Consider the following 12520-nt stretch of genomic DNA (forward strand, 5'->3'; position numbering starts at 1 on the left):
TTGGGTTCTAGTTTCTGCTACTAGTGGAAACATCCTCTCCACATCCACTCTATCTAGGCCTTGCAGTATTCTGTAATATGAGATTCTTCTCCCCCCTGCCCCTCCATCCTTCTGAACTCCATCGAGTACAGACCCAGAGACCTCAACCGCTCCTCATATGACAAGTTCTTCATTTTGGGGATAATTCTTGTGAATCTCCTCTGGACCCTTTCCAAGGCCAGCACATCCTCCCTTAGATACAGGGTCCAAAACTGCTCACAATATTCCAAATGGGGTCTGACCAGAGCCTTGTACAGCCTCAACAGTACATCCCTGCTCTAGTATTCTGTCCCCCTCGACATGAATGCTAACATTGCATTTGCCGCCTTAACTGTCAGCTGAACCTGCATGTTAACCTTGAGAGAATCCTGAATTAGGACTCCTAAGCCCCTTTTGTGCTTCTGATTTCCAAAGTGTTTTCCTATTTAGTAAATAGTCTGCCTCTATTTTTCCTACCTAAGTGCCCCACCTCGCCCCACATTGTATTCCATCTGCCATTTAACATAACTACTACAGACTCGATGGGTCGAATAGTTCCTTCTGCACTTAATTCTATGAATTACTAACAGCAACTACTACTGAGCAAAGGACTCGGCTTCATACCCTTTCGCGCCCCCACCCCCCGCCTCAATGAATTTCAGGCTCGACACAATGCTGAACTTTGCTTCCGCCGCCTTCGTCTCCGTGCTTGCTTCTTTGGGCAGTGGTCACCAACCCCACCTGGGGTCCCCACCCCACCCCGTTCAATAGATTATTTTACCCACCCCTTTTCTCCCTCCACTTGGACCCCTTGCTCCAGCCCCCTTACCTGCTCTTGATCTTTTCATTCAGAACTGTCGGCGTGACATTGACCATAATTTCTCTGCTCCTCTCACCCACTGTAATCTGTCGCCTTCTGAACTGGTTGACTCTGCTTACTCGGATCAAATCTGCCAATAAAGGTGGGGCTGTTGTCTGGTGTGCTCTGCACCTCCTGAGGTCTGTGACCTCTACCTTGCAGAGGCTGAATGGCAACTCCCTGACACTTTCTCCTACCTCCCTGTGGACCATGACCCCATCACCAAGCATCAAGCCATTGTTTCCAGGACTGTCACTGACCTCCCGGAAATCTTCCCTCCATAGCTTCTGACAGTATAATCTCCCAACCCCAGACAGCCCGCTTATACCTCCCCCTCAAAATCCATAAACAGGACTGTCCCGGTATGCCCATCATGTCAGTCTGTTCCTACTCCACTAAACTAATTTCTTCCTTTCTTGGCTCCTTACTCTCTCTTGTTCAGTCCCTTCCCACCTATATTCATGATTGCTCCTATCAATCATATCAATAATTTCCAAGTTGCCCGGCCCCAACAGCCACCTCTTTATCATGAATGTCCCACCAGGGTGGTCTGAGGGCTGTCCACATCTTCCTCAAACAGAGGCCTGAACAATCTCCATCCACCACCACTCTCCTCCATCTGGCTGAACTTGTCCTCTCATTGAACAATTTCACCTTTAACATGTCTCAATTCCTCCAAACCAAAGGTGTGGACATGGGTACCTGCATGGATCCCAGTTTTGCCTGTCTCTTTATGGGGTATGCTGTACATTCCTTGTCTAGTCCTACTCCGGCCCCATCCCACAACTCTTATCGGTACACTGATGACAGTTTGGTGCCGCATCATGTTCCTGTCTGGACCTGGAAACATTTATTAATTTTGCTTCCAATTTCCACCCCTCCATCACCTTCACATGGTCCATCTCTGACTCTTCCCTTCTTGACCATTCTATTTTAATTTTTGGGGATAGACTGACCACTAATATCCATTACACAGGGGTGGCATGGTGGCGCAGTGGTTAATACTGCTGCCTCACAGTGCTGAGGATCCGGGTTCGATACCAGCCCAGAGTTACTGTCCGTGTGGAGTTGCACATTCTCTCCGTGTCTGCGTGGGTCTCACCCCCATAACCCAAAGATGTGCAGAGTAGGTGGACTGACCACGCAAAATTGCCCCTTAATTAGAAAAATAAATTAGGTGCTCTAAATTTTAAAAATCCATTGCAAACCGACTGACTCCCACAGCTACCTTGACTACAGTTTTTCACATCCCACATCCTGTAAGGACTCCATCCCAATCTCCCAGTTCTTTTTGTCTCAGTTGTTTTGCAGAGCACACCAGACACAGCCCCACCATCATCTGTTCCAAAGATGCCACTTTCCAAAACCATGCTGCTGACATGTCTTCTTTCTTCCTTAATCGTGGTTTCCTACCCGCTGTGGTCGACAGGGCTCTCAACCGTGTCTGATCCATCTCCCGCACCCCTGCTCTTACCCACTCCCCTCCCTCCTGGTACCAGGATAGGGTCCTCCTTTTCCTCACTTTTTCATCCCACAAACCTTCCCATTCAAAGAATCATCCTCTGCCAACTCCAGCATGATTCCACTACCAAACACACCTTCCCCTTGCACTCCTCCATCAGCATTTCACCGGGATTGTTCCCTCTGTATACCCTGGTCCACTCCTCCATCACCCAGCACCTCACCCTCTTCCCACGGCAGACTCTGTAACACCTGCCTCTTTACCTCCTCCCTGCTCACCATCCCAGGTGACTCACTTTTCAAGTGAGGCAGCAGTTCAAGTGCACCTTCTTCAATCTGTTCCATTGCATTTGCTGCTCCCAATGAGGTCTACTCTACATTGGAGAGACTAAATGCAGACTAGGTCACTGCTTTTCAGAACGTTTCCGGTCTGTCCACAAATCAGGACCCAGACTTTCCTGTCACTTGCCATTTCAAGTCAGCGTACTGCTCTCACATCCATATGTCCATCCTTGGCCTGCTGCAATGTTCCAGTGAAGCCCAGCGCAAACTGGAGGAACAGAACCTCATCTTCCAATTAGGCACGTGACAGCTTTCCGGACTCAACGTTGAGTTCAACAACTTCAGACTGTGAACTCTACTCCACCTTCACCCCATTATTATTTCCATCCATTTATTTTTATTTCTTCCATTGATCTGGGGCTGGATTCTCTGCCCCGCCGTGCCACAATTCTGCCTCGACCCGCCGGCGGGATTCTCCGTTACGTCGGCCGGTCAATGGGGTTTCCCATTGTGGGGCAGCCCCATGCTGTCGGGAAATCCCCGGATGCCGGCAAAACGGAGAATCCTGCCGGCAGAGAATCCTGCCCCTGGTTTTCCCTCACCATTCCAGGTTTCTTCCATTTATGTAGAGCCTTTGACATAATATGCCCAAGGTATTTCTCAGGAGCATTACAAAACAAAGTGTGACATCTAGCCACATAGGAGAGATTAAGTCAGATGAGCAAAAGCTTGGTCAAAGAGGATGACGAGGTGTCTTAAAGGAGGAAAGCAAGTTGGAAAGATGTAGTGAGGGAATTCCAGAGCTTGGTGCCTAAGTGGTGAAAAGCACAGCCACTTATGGTGGAGCCATTGTGATTGGGAATGCACAAAGGACAGAATTAGAAGGTTGCAGATATCTTAGCTGGTTGAGGGTTGTGATCGTGCTGCAAACATGAGGAGATTACAGAGATAGCGAGTGGCAACCCATAGAGAGATTTGAAAACAAATTTGATGAGAATTTGAAAATAAAGATGTTGCTTCACAGGTTAGATTGGCCTGGAGTGTGTTGACATAGTCAAGTCTAGAGTTAATGAAGGCATGGATGAGGCTTTCCACAGCAGATGAGCTGAGACCGAGCAAGTGATATCCTGCAAGTGGAAATAACTGGTCGTAGTGATGGCACAAATATGAGGCTGGAAGCTCATCTTGCGACCAAATGTGACACCAAAGTAAATATTCTGTTTTAATATTATTGTGGGAGGGGTTCATTAACCTGCAACCTTTTGTGGGGTTCAAATACTGAAGTGGATTTTCCTTTGCTTTTAAAGCTAGGGAAATTAGACTTACATTTAAAAATGAGACTCTTGTCTGATATTGCTCCTAACTGAAAGAATCAGACTAGTGGTGATTAAAGGAAAGAATGATGAACAATGGGGCCTGTGCATAGTAAGTAAATTAACAACATAGTTTAGATTACCGTACCTAGTGATTACTTAGCTGATGAAAGAGAACTTTGATTTTGGAGTTGTAAGCTGTTGTTTAACACATGCACTAGAAGTTCTGACAGACTGTTTTTATTAACTGCACCAGATTTAGTCAGGCTTGATTTTGGTATCTGATAGCTGGTCTGTGTTGTTATCTGATAACTAGCAGTCAGGGTGCCAGAGAGAGCGTCATAATCCAGTTTCCCATTTCTGATTGCAATCTAATGATTCCTATTTGATCTGCCAACAAGTATGCATCAAGTGAGGACAGGATTGGGATTGAAGATAAAAAGAAATAGGAGCAGAAGTATGTCACACGACCCATGAGCCTACTTCACCATCAATAAGATAATGGCTGATCTGATATTGGCCTCAACTCCACTTTACTGCCTGATCCTATAACCAATGATATTCCTATATTTTAAAAATCTTGTTTTCCTCAGCCTTGAATGTATTCAATCTCCCCAACCTCCAGAACCTTTTGGGGTAGAGAATCCAAAGATTTATGACCCTCAGAGAAAATAAATTCCTTCTCATCTCAGTCTTAAATGAGTGAGCCCTTATTCTGAGATGATGCCCCGAGTTCTATGTTGCCACATGAGGGAAAATATCCTCTCAACACCAACCTAGTCATGCCTCTTCAGAATCTTACATTTAGATCACCTCTCATTCCGTTAAGTATAAATCCAATTTGCCCAACCTTTCCTCATAAAACAATCCCCTTAATCCCCGGAATCATCCTAGTGAATCCCCCCCTCCGGAATCATCCTAGTGAATCCCCCCTGAATTGCTTTCAATGCATGTACATTCCTACTTAATTGCATAAGGAGACCAAAACACTGCATGCTATACTTGGTGTGGTTTAGGTGATGCCTTGTACAGTTGAAGCAAAACATACCTACGTTTATATTTCATCCCCTTGCAATGAAGGCCAATATTCCATTTACCTTCCTAATTACTTGCTGAACGTGCATGTTAAACTTTGTTTTATTTATTTATTTTTAAATACATTTAGTGCACCCAATTAATTTTTTCCAATTAAGGTGCAATTTAGCGTGGCCAATCCATCTCGCCTGCACATCTTTGGGTTGTGGGGGCAAAACCCACGCAAACACGGGGAGAATGTGTAAACTCCACACGGACAGTGACCCAGAGCCGGGATCGAGCCTGGGACCTCGGCGCTGTGAGGCAGCAATGCTAACCACTCCGCCACCATGCTGCCCTTAAACTTTGCTTTATCACATTGGATCCCACTGTATAACCGTAGTCTGTAGTTCTCTCCATTTACATAACACTTCCAACCAAAGTGGGTAACCTCACATTTTACTATATTATTCTCCATCTGCCAAACAATTGGCTAGTTACTATTTGTGTCCTCTTCACAATTTCCTTCCCATCTATCTTAGTAGCCAAATTTGCTGACAATTTAAAAAAAAGGTGGGAAAATAGATTGGTTAAGTGAGTGGACAAGAATTGAGTAGATCGAGAATAATGTGGAAAAAATATGAGGATACCCACTTTGACAGGAAGAATAGAAAACCAAAATGTCATTTTAATGGAGATGGGCATTGTTGCAGCAAAGAGGGATCTGGGCATCCCTGTACATGAATCACAAACAGTCACCATGAACATGCAGCAATTAATTAGGAAAGCAAATTAATTGTACATGGTGTTGGTAAGATCACAGTTTTGATCGCCTTTATTTAAGGAGTAATATATTTGCATTGGAGGCAGTTCAGAAGGGTTTCACTAGGTTGATTTCTGGGATGACGAGGTAGTCTTATGAGGAAAGGTTGAGCAAATTGGGCTTGTACTCATTGAAATTTAGAAGAATGACTAGTGATCTTATTGAAACATTAACAAATTTGAGGAACTTAGAGGCTTGAGAGGATGTTCCCCTCTTGGAGGAATCTAGTACTAGGGTGCTGATTTCTGAATAAGGGATTTCCAATTTAAAAAGGGAGATGAGAGGAATTTTTTCTGAAATTTGTTAATCTTTGGAATTCTGTATCCCAGAGAACAGTTGAGGCTGGGTAATTGAATATACTCGAGGCTGAATTGGACAGATGTTTGAACTAAATGGTGTGGTGGTCATGGTGCCTGCTTGTTTGGCACCCCATCCACAAAAATTCACTACCCCCACCACTGATGCACAGTGGCAGCGCAGCAGTGTATACCACCTAGAGGATGCACTGCAGGAACTCATCAAGACTCCTCGAGTAGCACCTTCCAAACCCACTGCTGTCATCATCTAGAAGGACAAGGGCAGCAGATACATGGTAACACCATTACCTGGAGTTTGCTCTCCAAATCATGTACCATCCTGACTTAGTATCATATCGTCGTTCATTCACTGTCATTGCATCAAAATCCTGGAACTTACTCCCTAATAGCACTGTGGGTGTACCTACACCAAATGGATTGCAGTGGTTCAAGAAGGCAATTCACCACCAACTTCTCAAAGGCAATTGGGGATGCATATTAAATGCTGACGTAGCCAGTGACGCCCACATCGTATGAATCAATATTTAAAAAAAACACTGTCCTTGTAACCTGGACTCTTAAATCCTTTGAGATCTTTGTTACTCTAAATGTACCTTCCTGAAAGTACTCTGCTGTACCAATTGCCAAACCATAAATCAGTATTTCAGAAGGCGTGTAATACAGTGCACAAAACAATATAATTCCTTTGGATCTTTACCATGTCCTTGCACTTAACACTATCTGCTTTTAAATTTACTGCCATCAAATCATTATCCATGTTTTCTTCACCTCCTAGATATTATTTTCTTCTTCTCTGTTCTCCTCGCCAACCACATGGCCTCATTTAGAGTTTTGCTTCCTGTTCGGTACCAAGTTCAGATGTTACCCGGCCATATTGGTTCCTTTTTCACCCCCAACATGTTGAATTTAAATTCTAAACTACACATCTCTCACCTCACTTTACCTCTGCAATCTCTTCCAGCCTCTGTATCCTCTGGCAGGTCACCTATCCATTCTCCACTGCAACATTGGGATTGGAACCTTCAGATGGCTCGGTCTGTCCTTTTGGAACTCCCTCCCTAAATCTCACCACTTGGCCTTCAGGACCATTTTGTCTCTTGACCAAGCCATTGATCACTCCAGCAGCTCTCATAAAGGTTTCCGGATTCCTTTGTGAAGCACCTACATTAAAACTGTGATATAAATGCAAATTATTGTTGTGAAACTCAAGTTCTTTTATTATTGGAGCAGCCATGCTTTGAACTGACATCTTTCACAAACAACCTCTTTCCTACTTTATTGCGACCCTGGTATAATTTTGTGCTATCAGCAATCATTTGAATAAGAGGAAGTAATTGCATTTAGAAGGCGTCTTTTCTATCCTCTGGATTTCCCAAACACTGTATATAGCCAGTGAGTTACTTTTGAATGGTGATCACTGTTTTGAAGGCAACGACAACCGCCAATTTGCATAAAGCAATATTCTAAGAATGGTAATGAGATGATTGGCAAGTTAAACTTTTCATTCGGAATGTTAATTGAAGGATAAATGTTCATCAGGACATCCAATGAACTCCCTGTTCTTTGAATAGTGTTGAGCGTTCTTTTACATCTGTACGCGCAATGGGACACCATTGCACTGATTTCACAACCCAAATAATATGCTTGGGTCATGAGTGTGACTTTAGCCCACAACGTCTGACTCAGATAAGCATGCTACCACTGAGCAAAGAATGATGACATAGCTATCCTTCTTACTTATCTTTCTGGCTGCACACTGCTTTATCACCAGTTTAAAAAAAAAACATACATTGTAGATTAGAACATTGAATTGGGTACAATACAGTTTTCATAATGACCGATTTAATGCTGGCAATATATTTTAAGGGGTAAGGCTTCAGAACTATGTATCCGTATCACTGAAAATTGCAGTGAACAATGCAATTTTTCTTAAAGGTTTGAGTGATGTCACTGTCACTGAAAGGGGCAACACAGGTGGAAAAGGTAGTCAACAAGGCATCCGGCATGCTTGCCTTCATTGGCCGGGGCATTGAGTATAAGAATTGGCAAGTCATGTTGCAGCTGTATAGAACCTTAGTTTTGCCACACTTGGAGTACAGTGTTCAATTCTGGTTGCCACACTACCAGAAGGATGTGGAGGTTTTAGAGAGGTTGCAGAAGAGATTTACCAGGATGTTGCAAGGTATGGAGGGCATTAGCTATGAGGAGCGGTTGAATAAACTCAGTTTGTTCTCACTGGAATGACGGAGGTCGAGGGACGACCTGATAGAGGTCTACAAAATTATGAGGGGCATGGACAGAGTGGATAGTCAGAGGCTTTTTCCCAGGGCAGAGGGGTCAATTACTAGGGGGCATAGGTTTAAAGGTGCGAGGGGCAAGGTTTAGAGGAGATGTACAAGGCAAGTTTTTTTACACAGAGGGTAGTGGGTGCCTGGAACTCGCTGCCGGAGGAGGTGGTGGAAGCAGGGATGATGGTGACATTTAAGGGGCATCTTGACAAATACATGAATAGGATGGGAATAGAGGGATACGGACCCAGGAACTGTAGAAGATTTTAGTTTAGAAGGCAGCATGGTCGGCGCAGGCTTGGAGGGCCGAAGGGTCTGTTCCTGTGCTGTAATGTTCTTTGTTCTTTTGGACAGGTCAATACAGTGCCTTTAAATGCTGATATATATTCTCTCCTGATTGATTGTCTCCTATCTCCAACCTGTGAAGTTGCAGTTTGCATGTCTTGTTTCTTCACAAATTTGAATATATTTCTGATCATTCTAAATGGGCAGTAGTAATGTTAAACACCTAAACAGTGCTCCACTAAATAGTATGGCTCATTTCTATTGCAGTCCCTAGTTCAGACCAGCAGCTGCAGTTTCTATTTCAGTCAGGCACTTCCTCATTTATACCACATGACTTAAACTCCAGTTCTCTGCCCAGCAAAGAATTCTCAATATGCATGGCTACACATGTAGAGAACTGTCCTCCCGGCAGCTAAAATTTAAATGGATAGAAAGGTTAGACAGCTAATTTAAACATTTGAATTATACTAGATAAATTAAAGGTTAGGGGTTACGGGGATAGGGTAGGGGAGTGAACCTGGGTGGGGTGTTCTTTCAGAGGGTTGGTGCAGACTTGTTGGGCCAAATGGCTGCCTCCTGCACTGTAGGAATTCTGTGATTCAGGTATTTGAAGAGACTTGGGTACTTGTGCAACTCCTAGATTGAGGATTAACATCAAACATAAGTAGTGTGAGACTGTCCTTTCAAAATGCTTGGTTAATATTGTTTATTTGCACTTTAAAAGATTTTGAAAAGTGCCACACAATAGCTCAAGATACAGTTTATTGGCATTGATGAGATACTGAGATGAATACGAGTTAATGGAAACATTCATTTAAAAGTTTATAATGACATAATGCTGAATGGTACTTCCTAATTGGCCCAGGAAGACGCCAGTGAATATTGGGAGAGGCCGAACACGACTGCCAAGGCAGATGCCAAATAGTTTGCGATGTAACAGGCCTGCTCCCCGAGGTGAAATTGAGATCCTGCCATAGTGTGGCGAGAAACCAATTATCATCACTTCAGTCCTATTTCTATGTAATTAATGGGAGCGGCCCCATATCCAACGGCCCCCCATGATTCATCGGCCTCCCCAATAACCTGGTGCCGAATAGTGCTCCTTTTGAAAAAACTTGAACCTGGCGGCAGGGCTTCTGTGGGGAGCCGAGGAAGTGAGTAGCCATCTTTGCTCACAGGCAAAAGAGCCTTGGGACGCTGGGCTTGCCGTCCCAGTGCTCGGTACGGAGGTAGGGAACTCTTGGCTGCGGGGGGGGGGGGGGGGCATGTCAACCCCTGGATCATGTGTACCCATTCCGGGGGCAACCCTAACCTATGGCTGTCTGCCCCACTGACCACCCATAACTCCCAGAGACTGCCGAGGCCTCTGGTCGTATGGCTGAAGGCTATTGCTGATGGAGAATTGGCAATCATGGTTAAGTGAGCACTTCATACAACCCAAGTGGGCATGCTTGTAGCATATAGGAGTCATTGTCTGGCATCTGAATCACATCTTGATGCATGGAGACTGTGCTTGAACACTGTGGGAGGCCACGCCACCCATGCAGTAGCCAACATCCGAACACCCAGGGAATGGGACACACTCCGGGAACATGCCCAGGGTAGGAGGGTAGATTAAGTGCTGCGGGGAGGGAGAGATGCCTGGAGAGATGGGCCATAGGTTTGGAGGTGGGCATGCATGGCGGAAGAAAGTGACAAAGGCATCATACTGGTTGTGCTCAAGTGTTTTTAATGTGTCACAGGTGTCCTCAGCGATCCTCAATGTGCTTCACCTTCCTAGCTCTACCGCTATGTCTAGGTGTCTCTCCAGCATGCACATCTGAGGTGTAGGTAGCCAACTGCTTACCTCGTTCCGCACTCTTCGATGCCCCTGACGGACGTCTTCTTGGGCCGAAGGGCCCTGGCACACGTCGATGGCATATGCGCAACCATGCCATCCTGTTCTGGGTGCTGACCTTGAGACGTGGCCTCATCAGAGGGGGGTGGGAGGGGTTAAAGGGAGAGGTGGGGGTGTGGGGAGGTTTGGGTGCCACATGGAGGGGGGGCGCTGTTTTGGTGACAACTCGCCCATGCTGTCGAGTGTAGGTCGTTGACCTTCTTGTGGAACTGGAGGCCAATTCTCCTGGTTAAGCTTCCAGCCGCTGCCACCTCGTCCCAGGCAGCACTGGCTGCCCTGTAGCCGGCGGCAGGGGGAGGAAAAGAAACAGGACATCCCTCCTGGCCTTGACCGATCTAGGAGCCTCGCCAGGTCCGCATCGTCGAACCTTGGGGCCAGTCTTCTTGGTGCCATGGCTGCAAACTGACTGGGAATGGCCTGTGATGAGACCATCAATTCACGAGACACGTGCTTTAAGATATGAACAGTGGTTTTAATCTACTTACAACAGAGCCAGCCTGGAACACGATGAACCCTGGATGAACTGGTTGGCTGGCTCGATCTTTATACAGCAGTCCAGGGGGAGGAGCTGTGGGCGGAGCCAAGGGTGTACAAACTCCTATGCATTCCCAGTGCTACTCCCCCTAGTGGTAGGGCAACACAACTGCGCTTACAATAATATGGTATATATATTACAGTGTGAATTACATTCACCACAGCCTGCAAGTGCTGTTAAGTGTTGCCTGACCTTGTTCATGGGGGGGCGGCGAGCATGGTCCTGGCGCGCCTCCTTTGCGGTCAGAAGCCCGTGGGGCCTCATTAAGTAGATGTTGCCGGCCTCGCTGGGCCGAGCGGAAGCTCGCGGCAGTTCCTGCTCGCTACCACACTTTGCACCCTAAGGTTTGAACAGTCCTGAGTTAATCTGATTTTAGAAGTGGATAAGAAATGCTGGCCAAGTTATTGGGAGAACTCTTTACTCTTTGATTAATGCTTTGAGATCTTAAAATCCATCAGGGTGAGGCAAATAGAGACTCACATGAAAGTCACAGTAAGTGGTATGATCAATACTTACAGTTTAACATTCAATTCGCTCAACATGTCTTTGCTTGCATAGCTTTTGTGCTCAAGAAGGACTTGACTTCGCAAAGTTATGATTTAAAGTCTATGGTATTGTCAAGCTGGCACTTGACAAATTTTCTGGTTTTGTGTTGTAGAACTAAAATTGTGTTGCATACAATTTTCCTGCACAGTTCAGTTTCTGTTATATGCTGCCAGTGGGTGAGGTTCCCCACAAATCTATCATGTGCCCTTGTCTACTACTGAGTGGTGAGCTCAAGTAATATTAGCAGCCCAGCCTGGAGGTAGACTACCCTCTCATCTTGGGTACATAGCCTGGTGTGACTAGAATAGTGAGTAAAACCAATAATAGCTTTAGTAGACAGTAATGTCAGTCCCAGGAAAACTGAATTGATTGTTTACTTTCTGAAAAATGAAAATGCCTACACAAGGATCTCATTATTTAAGATTGCATCTTGGAGATTTGCAAGAATGTTAAATCCAGAAAGCCCTAGGCGTTGCATATTTCGGCTCTTTTATTATTGACCAATCTCTTTCAGAAATTCAGAGACTATAATTGTATTTCGGAGTTTTCAAATTCCTTGTGCTCGATACAAACAACCCCCTTATTTCAGGTTATTGAATTAATGAAGCTACTTCATGGTGAGAAATACATTGGATGGAATTTGATGACTTTTTTTTTTCTCCAACATTGTCTTCAGTTCCTTTGCTGGCTTTACCTGCCGAATTTTCCAGCACGAACGTGGAGGGATAATATAACAGGCAAGCCTGTTAATTATATTTAAACGTATGGTAATGGGGTTCCCGACCTTTCATGGCGGCGACCTAATTATGTCATCGACGGGGACAGTGCCTCCATATGCTTAAAATGCTGTGCACCTGTTCATAGAATTTACAGTGCAGAAGG

General features: G+C 45.1%; 1 protein-coding gene across 3 annotated transcripts in view; it reads left to right on the forward strand.

Annotated features, from left to right (window-relative positions):
• The window catches only part of sgk3 (serum/glucocorticoid regulated kinase family member 3), a 189854-nt gene that overhangs the window by 3140 nt on the left and 174194 nt on the right, over window positions 1–12520 (forward strand). The window lies entirely within an intron of this gene.

The sequence above is a fragment of the Scyliorhinus canicula genome, chromosome 10 (assembly GCF_902713615.1).
Source record: "Scyliorhinus canicula chromosome 10, sScyCan1.1, whole genome shotgun sequence".
Classification (NCBI taxonomy): domain Eukaryota; kingdom Metazoa; phylum Chordata; class Chondrichthyes; order Carcharhiniformes; family Scyliorhinidae; genus Scyliorhinus; species Scyliorhinus canicula.